Source organism: Hypanus sabinus, chromosome 7 (genome assembly GCF_030144855.1).
Source record: "Hypanus sabinus isolate sHypSab1 chromosome 7, sHypSab1.hap1, whole genome shotgun sequence".
NCBI lineage: Eukaryota > Metazoa > Chordata > Chondrichthyes > Myliobatiformes > Dasyatidae > Hypanus > Hypanus sabinus.
Genome location: NC_082712.1, coordinates 122193706 through 122206055, shown reverse-complemented (window position 1 = coordinate 122206055; position 12350 = coordinate 122193706). Strand labels below are relative to the sequence as shown.

Genomic DNA, 12350 nt, shown 5'->3' with positions numbered 1-12350 from the left:
ACATAGTCTCTGCAGGTAAAGACACTGAGTTCCATTCAGTAAAAAAAAGCCATGAGAGCAGGGACACAACTCTTCCAGCTAACTCCATCATTTCTCAAGAACCTCAACTTTATTTTTCCTGTACTATTATAATATCCCTTACTTGAATGGCAATGGTGTCAAAAGTTAAGAGGAGAATAGGATTGAGAGGGAATAATAAATCAGACATGATTAAATGCTGGAACATCTGGACAGGCTGAATGTCCTAATTCTGCTCCTCTGCCTTACAGCCTTATGATCTAATTTGAACATGTGTAAGTTGAATATATATATAATGATCCAGCCTCTACCTTTGTCCAGGATGGAGAATTCCAATCATACACTACCCCGAGTGAACAAATTTTTCCCAATCTCAGTCCCAAAGAACCTACTTCTTATTCTGAGGCTGGGTCCCTTTTTCTACCCTCACGGCATCTAGCCAACAGATTTCAATGAAATCTCCTCTCATCTTCTAAACTCTAAAAAATACAGTCCTAGTTTACTCAGACTCTCATGCAGCTTATGTGCCATCCCTGAAACCAGTCTGGTGAATCTTAACTGTGGTAAATTTCCCTAAAGAACTTGAACCGGTTAGGCTTTCACAACAAGCAAATGATAAACTGCCACAGGAACTCAGTGGTTCAGGCTGCATTCGCAAAGGCAAAAGGATGGTTGACATTTTGGATCAAGAACCTGGATCAGGTCTCAATACAAGGTCTCAGGCCAAAACATTGAACATTCCTTCTTCTCCAGCCCTTTACCTTTGTACCCACTTGGCTTCACTTATCACCTTCCAGCTAGCCTCTTCCCTTCCCCCCCACTTTTTATCTGGACATCTCCCCCTCCCTTTCCAATCCTGAAGAAGGACCTTGGCCCGAAATGTCAACTGCGTTTCAACCATGCGTTTCCATGGGTGCTGCCTGTCCCGCTGACTCCCTCCATCATTCCCTGTGTGCTACTTTGCCTTCTGCTCTAGATTCCAGCATCTGCAGTCTTTTATCTCTCTCGTTTTTCACTACCCTGTCAATTTTATGCTCACTTCCACTAATATAAGCATTGTTTTCTGATTCCTTTTTTAACTCTTAGCTGTGGTGTGATTTGAATCATATTCCGTGCTCCAACTCCCTGGATTGTCGATCAACATCCCACAGCTGTAACTTGAACTCTGTGTTCCCCTCAACAAAACCTTTCCAACTGAGTGTTTTCCTCAGCTCCCTGTAATCGATATTTTCCCATGGGAGCTAATGCCATTATTATAAAATATAATGGATTTGGAGGTGCATTATTATCATTAAAAACAACAAAGGTATGATCAATAGCTTGTGAATATACAATTCAATAAACTGTTTTTCTTTATTTCTGCTTTCCAATATCTCAGTAGATGATCGCATTAAGCAATACAGTGATTTGACTCCAGTGTCTTGATCCTTTGGGCTTGGAAAGGGAAAATAGCCAAGGGTTCTTGCCTCTAATTGTCACCCCATAACACTCTTGTTGAAGTGTGCAAGAATGGGTGGTGATTGAAGATCGGCTGCAATGGTCTCTGCAATAACATAGCCAGCCTCGTTCTCTGGTTTCACACATGAAAAATGATCATTTAAGAGAGCTAGTGTGGGAAAATGAATGGACACAGAGGTGTAGCCCAGTAAGCTGTCAATGTATTCAGAGAGGGAGAACAGTAAATTGATAGCAGTTAAGTGCAGGGCATTGCTTTGATGCCAACAATCCACATTTGGCTCCAGCAGTGTGTGGGCCCCACTCTCCATCACTCCTATACTTGGCTGCACTTCTGAGTGGTTCCAACTCCTGAATGAAGGGTGAACAAAAGAGAAATTGCTTTCATTAGTGGGCAAGTTTAGGCAGCAGAAGGCTCAGACATAAGTTACAGGAGTGAAGTCTGGAGGAATATCTCCACATAAAGGACAAAGATGGTATTAATGAAAATACTAACATTCAATTTAAGATCAATAGATCTTCCTTTACCAAAGATATTTGGAACAAAAGAGATCAGCCAAGATTTCATTAAATGTCAGAACAGTTTCAAGGGTCTAACTTGTGTGAATGTTGTAGGAATAATTAAATATCATTTGCAAGATCTGTGCTCGGGATCTAGGGACCAATGTTACATAAAGCAATTCGAGTTCTGTTTAGAACTTCCCAACCTTTTTTATGCCCTGGACTAATACCATTAAGCAAGGGGTCCATGAACCCCAGGTTGGGAACCCCTGGTTTAGGAAATCACTGAAAGGGGAGGATTGAGAGCCAGTGCTTTGTGATTTTTTTTCATTTTTGAATGGGAATTTCCTGTCAGAGGGATTCCTTGGGTTTGCAAAGCTAGTTTTCTCTGCTGCTCTTGGCTTGTATTGCCTCATAGATGCCAAATTTTGATATGCACGATCTGCTGGAAGTAGGGTGTCATCTGTTTGAGGGTGGGACTTTATCTCTTTGTGAACATGTGATGGCCACCTCCATCATCTGTAACAGTTACACAATTTTCCCTTTTGTTCTTCTTCTCTCCACCTGTTGTAGATCCAATCCAGGATTACAGCTTCAGGACTCAGACACCTTCATCAGTAGGATTGTTACTGGGCTATACTTGGTGATGGTTACTGAGATTGCCACCCAGGGTACCTTGTATGCCCTTAAAGTTCTTACTGATTTTTCTAAACATTGTTTGAGAGAGTAAAGTACTGACTTGTAGACAATTTCAGTGTCAATACTCAGAGTCAAAACTGAGGACTCTCTGTGATGCTCTCTCTGTGCTACCTGTGCTCCACTGTGACCCTAACTCTGGTGAGACTAATACTTTGCGTGCTAATACAGAAGATGAGGGGCATTGCCTGAAAGCCCCAAGGCTCTGTGAATATGATTGCATCAATCTGTTTCTTGCACGCCTATGAGAAAATTCTCTCAGTCTCATCTCCAGCTGTCAATAAGAAGACTTTGTGGGGTTGGCAGGGTAGGATATGTATTTGCCTTTGCCATATTAATAGCTGAGGTTTGAAGCCAGTATGGTTAATCCAGTTTTATTCAGACTTTGCACTTTGTAAAAACAGCTTTCTACAAATGACTGGGTTTCAAGCAGCAGTTATGGTTTGACCACATTGCTCGTTGCTTGGTGTCAATTGTAGAGCAGGCAGGGTAAGCATGGCACATTTCCTTTCCTAAAGGACATCAGTGAACCAAATGTTTTGTTTTAATGCAGACTGAGAGTTTCACAGCCGTCACTGCTGATGCAGCTTTTCCTTGAGAAAAGCTTTATTAAAGGCATTTAAAACTTCCAAACTGCGGGCGAGTGATTTGGACTCTTTTCCTCACAGCATTAGGCCAGGATTCCGGTCACAACCTTGATGTACATCTGAAGCAACTTGTAAAAATGGGGGTGTTACCTCGGCACTGGTGTTGCCAAATGTGGATGGAAACTTTGTTATGGATACTTTTAAGAAAACAGTGAACTGCAATGGGGGTGGCCAAACTAACTCATTAATTCTACTCTGCCACTCAGTATCTTATCCAATCATCGTACATCCTGATCCTCCGTGTCTGCAAAAACCTATTGATCTCGTGGATCTCAACCTTGAATGTACTCAAGGCCAGGGCAACACCAGCCCTCTTAGGTTAAAATTTCCCAAGGTTTACAACCATCTGCAATAAACGAGCTGTCTTTTGTCTCAGTCCAAAGTAGAATCCACATCACTTCCAACTATTTGTCCTGGCCCCAGTCACTCAATAAATTCATCCTTGAGGTAGTACGTGGCATCATTGAGACATGATGGAAAACAGGCCCTTTGGGCCACCGAATCCATGGTCACCATTATTCCTGCATTGATCCCAATTTATTCCTCCCCATTTTTCCCACAACCTACACACCAGAGGCAACTTACCTACCAACTGGTCAACTAACCTACCAACGTATTTAATCATCGTGATTTTCAGACTTTACAGCACATTTGTAATACTTCTCGCTCAGAGAAAATTTACATAAATTTAATGGTGCTCTGAATTTATTTCCCACTTTGCTTAGGGCCTTGTCAGCTATGGCTCATTTGCTAACACACTTGATTCTGGGCCAAAAAACGATTCTGTAGATTCAGTTCTTACTCTGGAGTAGAGGTTCCCAACCTGAGAAATGCCAAGTTTTATAAGGGATCTGTGAGGCCCTAATAATATTGACTTAATTTAGTTAGAAAGTTCACAAAAAGAAAACTAGGAAGCAGGAAGTAAAAATGCACAACACACCAACTTCCCCAATCACAGAGGTGAAAGGTATCCTCAGAGATCCTGGAAAATTCTTAGACTCCTGCAAAGGAGAGGCCAATGATGGTGTCAGGCAGTTTTGTGGGGATATATTATACTGACTGAATAACTGCGTATTTCATTGAAAAAGGTTGAAAATCTCAACTTTGATCGCAAGGACAAGGCAGAAACACTAGCTCTGAGGGACTACTGTACTTCTGGGGATGCTAAACTGAGCCTTTGTCTTTCCTCCTGCTTACACACACACTCCTTCCCAGAATCCGTCCACTATTCCACCTTCCTTCCCAATCTCTCCCCATCCTATCTTGCAGCCCATTCCTTCCCTTTATGCTCCACCTTTCCTCCTATTCCATCACGACAACCTCATACCATTCATCTTCATATCCACCATTCACTTCCCAAAATGTCACTCTTTCCTAACTTTCTCTTCCCTCCCAGTTTCCTAACCCCTCCTAAGCCCCCATATCCCCTCCTCTATCCCATCCACACTCATCCTTTTTCCTTCCTCTCCTCTCTCTAACCTGCCCTCCAGCCTCCTAAGACCTGCTCTTCTCCTACCGCACCTCATACCCTATTTTATCAAACTCTCCTTCCACCCCTTGCATCATACTTCATCACTCCTATCCCTCCACTTACCAATACCCACTGCTATTCCCTCCCCTCTACCCTACCTCCCCATTCTCCTCCCTTCTAACCCGTTACAACTCTTCCCCTCCTCACTTTCCCCATGCTCCCTCCATGCACTCTACCCCAAACCACACTTGCTTTCATCCCCCACTCCAAATTTTCTTCTTGCTATCCTGCAACCTACTCTCCCTCCTGTTCTCCGTTCTCGCTCCAACATCATCCCATCCTCCCTCTTACCTCTTTAACTTTCCACCACATCATAACTTTCCCAATGTCATCCTAAACTCCCTCATCTCTCCAAACAACCTCCTTTCTTCTTAGCTCACCCCTCCCTCCTCTCACCTTGTCTCCTCATCAGCTTATCCCTTTTTACACTCTATCATCCCTCCCCTTTCTCCTACCACACCACATGATACCATCTCTTCTCACTCCTGCCCTGCCCACTCTTCTACCATCCCTGCTCCCTTTAAACCTTCCCTCCTACCTCCTACATATTTTCCTTTCCTCATCACATTAACCTTCCTCTATCTTCCCTAGCCCTTTCTCTATCAATACCTCTCTCCTTCCCACACCACTAGCTATACCTTCTTCCTCCACCCTACTCACTCCCTATCCTCTTCTTCCTTCCTTTTTCCTTCTTCTACATCCCATCCATCCTACCCTTCCACCTCCTGCACTTTCCACTCTCCTCCCTCCTATAGCCTCTCTTTCAGTCCTACCCTCCTCATTCTCAACCCTCCCCTTCCCCCACCATCCTTCCTCTGTACTGTGTATGATCGGAAGCTCTTCTAGAGGATCTACAGCGAGTCCTACTTGGGTTTGAGATAACTTTCAATGTATTCTTGAAGTCAGCATTGAGCCAGACTGATTTAATTGGAAAATCCTAGTTTTCCTTGCCAGGGTTCAACATCCCTGGTCAAGAAAATCATTGTAGAATTTGGATGACCTGAACCAGAACCTTATGAATGGAACAGTGGCACAGAGGTTGGTAATGCTTCCTCATAACACCAGAGATCCTGGTTCAAGTCTATACTAGGGCACTGCTATGTGGTGTTTGCACAACTCACAGAATTGGGGGGTGGGGGAATGCAAAGAAATAAACACAAAATATATTTCCTTTCCAACTTGCATTTCTTGACTGCAATGTGGGAGCCACTTATGCCATGTACATGTTGATAGGGGAATTGGTTTACTTTAACTTACCCCTAATGTGGGCAGAGAAATCCGACGGGAGCTGATGAACATGAGAGACTTACAGAGGGATAAGGAGACATGGATGGGAATACTGGGAATCCCCTGCTGGGAGCCAGCCTGGAACCATTGGCTACTTAGTTTCCTTCTGGTTCATAATAAGTAAGTAAGCAGAGGACCAATTTTTCCCACTGATATGAGGAAGGTTGTGTTCAGTTGGGAGCTGTTGCTAACCATGCCCAGGAGAAGTGAGAAATCAAATAATAAACCAAGCAAGGAATATGGGAGAATCCCCTCCAACTGTAAATTGAATTTGAATTGACTTTATTACTTACATCCTTCATATACACGAGGAGTAAAAATCTTTGTTACATCTCCATCTAAATGTGCAATGTACAATTTATAGTAATTTATAATATCTGGTATGTACAACAGGGCAGTAAATATAACATAGAAATACAATTGTGTCAGCATGAATTAATCAGTCTGATGGCCTGGTGGAAGAAGCTGTCTCGGAGACTGTCAGTCCTGGCTTTTATGCTGTGGCACCATTTCCCAGATGGCAGCAGCTGGAGCAGTTTGTGGTTGGGGTGACTCGGGTCCCCAGTGATCCTTTTTACACACCTGTCTTAGTAAATGTCCTGAATTGTGGGAAGCTCACATCTGCAAGATGCGCTGGGCTGTCTGCACTACTCTCTGCAGAGTCCTATGATTGAGGGAAGTACAGTTCCCATGCCAGGCAGTGATGCAGCCAGTCAGGATGCTCTCAAAAATGCCCCTATAGAACGTTCTTAGGATTTGGGGGCCCATACTAAACTTCTTCAACTGTCTGAGGTGAAAGAGGTGCTGTTGTGCCTAATTCTGATCCCTAAACTCCTGGAATCCTTAAATATCTGAGGTGATGACCACATACCAACTAAAAATGGGCCCAGTTTTCACTTGAAGTTATTGAGCTAGATGCCATCCACCACAGGGTGGTATCCTATTCTAGACACCTCGCCGTCTGGGATGAAATGGATAGGGATAAGGAATGAATAGAGGTGATGGCATTTTGCATCTTGATGTACATAGAATGGAAATGCCAACCACTGACCTTGACTGCCCATGACAGCTTGAGTTTTCAGTATAAGTATATATACCTTTGGCTTACCTTCAGATCTGCTTTTGAATTGCTGGTTTTTTTATGAGCTGTGTCTTTTTGTAAAAGATGCTTTTGCTGTGATTTAATGTTAGTGTTGTTGGAGGAGCACCAGTAATCTACCTGAACATGTTTCTGCTGCCGTTTAGCAGAGATAGTCCAATGCACTTCACAGAAGCGTAAAAATAATGTGTTTTTAATCAGCTTGTATCTTTAATTACAGGGACGTGGTTTATTATAGAAGCCCCCTAACAGGTCTTTCTCTGAATTTGCAAACAATCTGGCTTAATTTACATAATTGCAATGCCTGAGAGCGCAGTGTGTAACATGATGCCATAATGACACTATAATTATGCAAATGAATTCATCAGATGGTTTTGTTTGCAAACGTAGAGAGAGGTTTGCCAAACACTTTCCCATGAAGACAATGGTTCTTTAAAGAGTTCTTCACTCCCCCTAACCCCTACCCCGCCCCCCAGCTCCCCAAAGGCAAGGGGAAGCTGCTTCACCTGAACAAGCAAACCGCGGATTGAATGACTGTGGTGTGTGTGGAGGGGGGGGGGGTAGGGAGTTTGAGTGAGGTGGGGGTGGGGATTTGCTGTTGTTTTTGTTCTAGAATGTCAATAATAATTCCAGCTGTATGGAAAGAGTTGAGCGAGCCAAACTGGGCACTTTGAAAATGTTTTACTGACGCAAAATGAAACTATTAAAAGCCTCCAAAAACACACAGATTGCATTAAAATCTTTCGAGTCTTTTCCCACTCTGTTCAGCTGTGCTGTTCTCTAAAGCCTTGCATCTAACAGTTTGAATCACTTGCGAGACACGTTTTGGCTGCAGACAGGCAGTACAGAAGCCATGAAAGGGTTTGTGTGCTGTTCCTGTCAGAGTGCGCAGGGTACATAATGTTCCATCTCCGCGGCATCTCTTGTCTGCTTCCTGTGTTTACATAGGTTAGAGCACGAGTGAGCTAACCGAAGAGAATCAAATTCAGGTGGTGCCTTTAGGAGCGAGTAGCCAAGAGCAACAACGGTCTGTTGCTCTCTGAGCAACTGCAGGACACCGAGGGGGGAAAGAAGTTCTTCTTCCAACTACCCCCCCCCCCCCCGACACACACACACATAACCCGTGGCTGATTTCAAAAGAGCTGACACAGGCTGAGACTTTGTTTTCCCCAGCAGTTCACAGTTCTTAAAGGAGTACATTACCGCCTCGGAATGGGGAGCTGTTTTGTAGGTGGGGGGGGGGGGAGAGTTATAGACGTTGGCAAGCTCATTCTGTTTGCAAGGGTCTGTGGTTTTTCTTTCACACTTTGTGTGTAATTTAAATTCTGCGTGTTATCTTAATCTACGCGCCTGTGACGCTGTGAGCAAGGTTTTCACTCTACCTGTACCTCACAGTGCTAGTGCATTAAGACAATGACCTCAATTTGATTGACTTGGATTGAGGGGGGGAAAAAAATCCTTGTCAAGTAAGATTAGAGACAAGCTATTTGCGGCTGGTCACTCCAACACGGCAAAAGCGCCTCGCACACAGCCGCGCCTACTTCTGCTGGTCGGGAAGCTCGTTGTCCCCACCGCAGTCCACCCCCCACCTCGCCCATGTAGGTGCCCCTCCGCCTGCCACGTCTAGTGCACCTGATGACATAATCGGAACGGGCATCAGCTTGTGACCGAGGTGAGCTGGAGGCGAAGGGACCCCCTGCTGCTGCAGTCCTTGTTTTCCCCGACTCCCCAAAGTTCATTTTCACCCTCTGCCTCCTTTGCAGACAAGTAGCCCTAATAAAGATTAGGTTATCTGAGCGCTATCTGTTGCAAAATATGACCCCGATGACCAATTCCTGAACAGTCCTCCTGAGGCACGAGGCCCGATCAAACCACTCTGAAATCCGAGAAGACCCGTCACACACCATTGTGCAAGTTAACCCTTCCCCATCCATCCGTCCCGCCTCAGGTTCCCCCCTCCCTTTTCACTCCCTATCCACTTCCCATCATCTTTGTCCAGTCTGTATGGCTCCCGCAGAGTGTTTGCATTAATTGCACCTTGCAGCTGAACAAAACGCCACTACTATGAGCTCTGTGGACAGCTGCCTTTTGTGAATTTCCAGGTGTGACTTTAGCCCCTACAATTTGGACAAAAATCATGATTTCTTAAAGCAGGCTTGTATCATTTTAGTAATTTTTGTTAGTAATATATCTTTAGAGAGTGGCACAGCACCCAATTAAAACACCAGAAGTCAGTGAAATCGAAAATGTAGGCTTCAGTAGAAATACTACAGTCAGTTAGGTGAGCTGTTCTGTAGGAATGCTACACTTCATTACACCAACTTAGGTGATCTCATCCCTTATTGACCACTATCAATCTGACCAGCATGTCATTTCAGCTTTTACTGAACAGGAACCTTGAAACCCAGGGGTTGTTTAAAATTGCACATTAATGATTAATTTTATTGCTTTTCTATTACTGAATCATCCAAGTTACAACCCCCAGCCTGTCGCCTCAAAGGCTAGAACGCTGCCAGCAGAGAGCCAAACTGGGAACCACCTGTGTAGCAGCACCACAGTCAATAATCAGTCATGGAGAACTGATGAGGAGAGGCTCTAAAGGTGAAAAAAAACTAAGGGTGAGGAGGGGAGTTACAGGGAGAGTTCCAGTGCTGGGGTGAAAGAAATGGGAGATGCTCAAGAGGACGGAATTTGAAGAAGGTTCTATGAGGCTTGAATGAGTTTGGGAAGGTAAATAGGAAGGAGTGAGGTCAAGGAGAGGTTTCAACACCAAGGGAAACCATTCAAAGTGGCAGAACTCAACCTCTGACCCAAAGCAAATGTGACTGTAGTATTATCAGAGATGAGTATGAGAGAGGTTATGGGACCATTGTGGAGAATAGGAAAGGTGTCATGTCTGGAGCCTTTGCAAAGTAGTACCCTTCAAATCAAAATTTCTAAATCAGATCAACACTCAGAGAAGATGGAGGAAGATAATGTCAACTGTCCATCTCCTTCTATTGATGCTGCCTGACCCTCTGAGTTCCTCCATCTCCTTTAGGTGTTGCCCCTCATCTACACTCTCTTGTGCCTCTACTGAAACAGATAATCAGGTCTTTATCACATAACTTCATGTGGGAACTTAGTATTTGCAAATAGACAACCACTTCTACATTGTAATATTGATGTGCTATTCAGAACAATGTCAATAACACGCTTTGTCTAAGTCCTTTACCAGCTGGCATGGTGGCAGCAATTTATCCACATGATGTTGTTGCTTAAAGTGGCATCTCCTCACCACCATCTCAAAGGCAAGAAGTATCGCTTTTTCCACTGTTGCTTCTGTCTGAAAACAAATACCAATCCAACGGGCCATTCCAGTGGAAAAAAAATTCCCTCCAAGAGAGGATAGTATTTATTTTCCTTCAATTCTATTTCTGCATACGATTATAGGAGACTTATTTCTCTACAAATCACTCTCCCAGAGAATTTTGGTAGTCAGAGTGTTTGAGGCAGTGGATTAATATCCCACAAAGTAATCCATCAAGAAGTCATAAGTAACTTTTACATGAGAGAAGACCACTTGGTTCTATTCTATCTTGTGGCTAAATTGCTCACCCACTCACCGCTGAATCAGAGGTTATGAGTTCAAGTCTCACTTCAGCAGCTTGGCTATCTAAAAAATACTGCTGAGGTTCCAGTATAATACTGAAGGGATTCTTCAGGATGAGGCATTAAGTGCTCTTAGATAGATGTAAAGGATCCCATAGCTAATTTCAAAGAAGAACAAGGCAGTTATTCTGTTAACACCATGATGCTGTTTGTGAGGGTTTCTAGTGCAAATTAGTTGCACTTCAACCATTGCAAAAATGGCTATGCTTCAAAAGTAATTTAGTGTAGTCCAACAGTGAAATGCATTATATTATTGCCAGATTTAATTCTTACTTTAGTTGCAATGCACCATGTGAACTATGGTCCCTATCCCTTCCTGTCATAAACCAGAGAAGAAATTTAAAGATCTTAAAATCTTAGCTTTATTTGTCACACATTCATCAAAACATACAGTGATGTGTGTTGTTCTGTGCCAACAACCAGCATAGTATGGGAATATATTGAAGGCGGCCCACAAATGTCACTGTTTATGCCGCAAACATAGCATTCGAAAAGCTTATTAACCTTCACTGACCTGTACACCTTTGGAGCATGGGAGGAAACCAGAGCTCCTAATAAATGCAAGAGACTCTGCAGATGCCAGAAATCCTAAGCAACACACACAAATGCCGCAGGAACTCAGCAGATCAGGCAGCATCTACTGAAACGAGGTGATGTTTCAGGCCGAGATCCTTCTTCAGGACTGAGAAGGAGGGGGGGAAGATGCCAAAATATGAAGGTGAGGGGAGAGGGAGGCTCGCTGGGCGTGGCTGAAGTCTCCGAGTGCATCTAGAGGAAACCCACGAGGTCACAGTGAGAATACACAACCTCCTTACAGACAGTGGTGGGAATTGACTGGCAAATGAAGGTAAATGGATTCACAAATGAAGCAAAGCACATTGCCATTATCTGGTTGTGTACTGAGCAACACATCTTCTATCCTTGAATATCTATTCCATCAAATAGGCCTCAATTTATTCGTAAAGCAGTCAGTCCAGATTATTGGGAGGGTGTGGTGACATACTGGGCCATACACCAGAGGCCTACATCGTTGAACCAACAACATGTTTAAGTGTCACCATTGCAGCTGGGGAACTTAAATTCAAGAAAATAAATAAACCTGGAAATTTAATATAAAACCTTTTTTCATCAGTGGTGAAACTGCAGTGTTGTGATAAAACCCAAGACTGGCTTAATGGCACAGCTGGAGGAGTTGTTGTTTAACAACTACAGTGACCTTTGTTCAGTCCTGAGCTCCGATACTGTCTGTGCGGTGTCTGCACGTTCTTGCTGTGCTCGAATGGGTTTCCTTCAGGTGCTTTTTTTTCTTTCCACCTCCTGAAGACCTACAGGTTGGCGGGTCATTGTAAATTGGGGGGGGGGGGGGGAGTCAATGGGAATATGGAAAGAATAGGTTACATGGAAGAATTAGATTATTCTTCGAGTTGGCCTTGACTTGGCTGGACTCAGATATCTCTATGTCATG

The 12350-nt window shown here is 43.7% G+C and overlaps 1 protein-coding gene and 1 long non-coding RNA gene across 2 annotated transcripts in view; one reads left to right on the top strand and one right to left on the bottom strand.

Annotated features, from left to right (window-relative positions):
- Positions 1 to 12350, top strand: part of LOC132397142 (potassium voltage-gated channel subfamily KQT member 1) — a 795097-nt gene that overhangs the window by 698683 nt on the left and 84064 nt on the right. The window lies entirely within an intron of this gene.
- The window catches only part of LOC132397144 (uncharacterized), a 62755-nt gene continuing 51859 nt past the window's right edge, over positions 1455 to 12350 (bottom strand). Inside the window, exon 4 of the long non-coding RNA XR_009513274.1 lies at positions 1455 to 1824. This is a non-coding gene — a long non-coding RNA (uncharacterized LOC132397144). The remainder of the gene's footprint in view (positions 1825 to 12350) is intronic.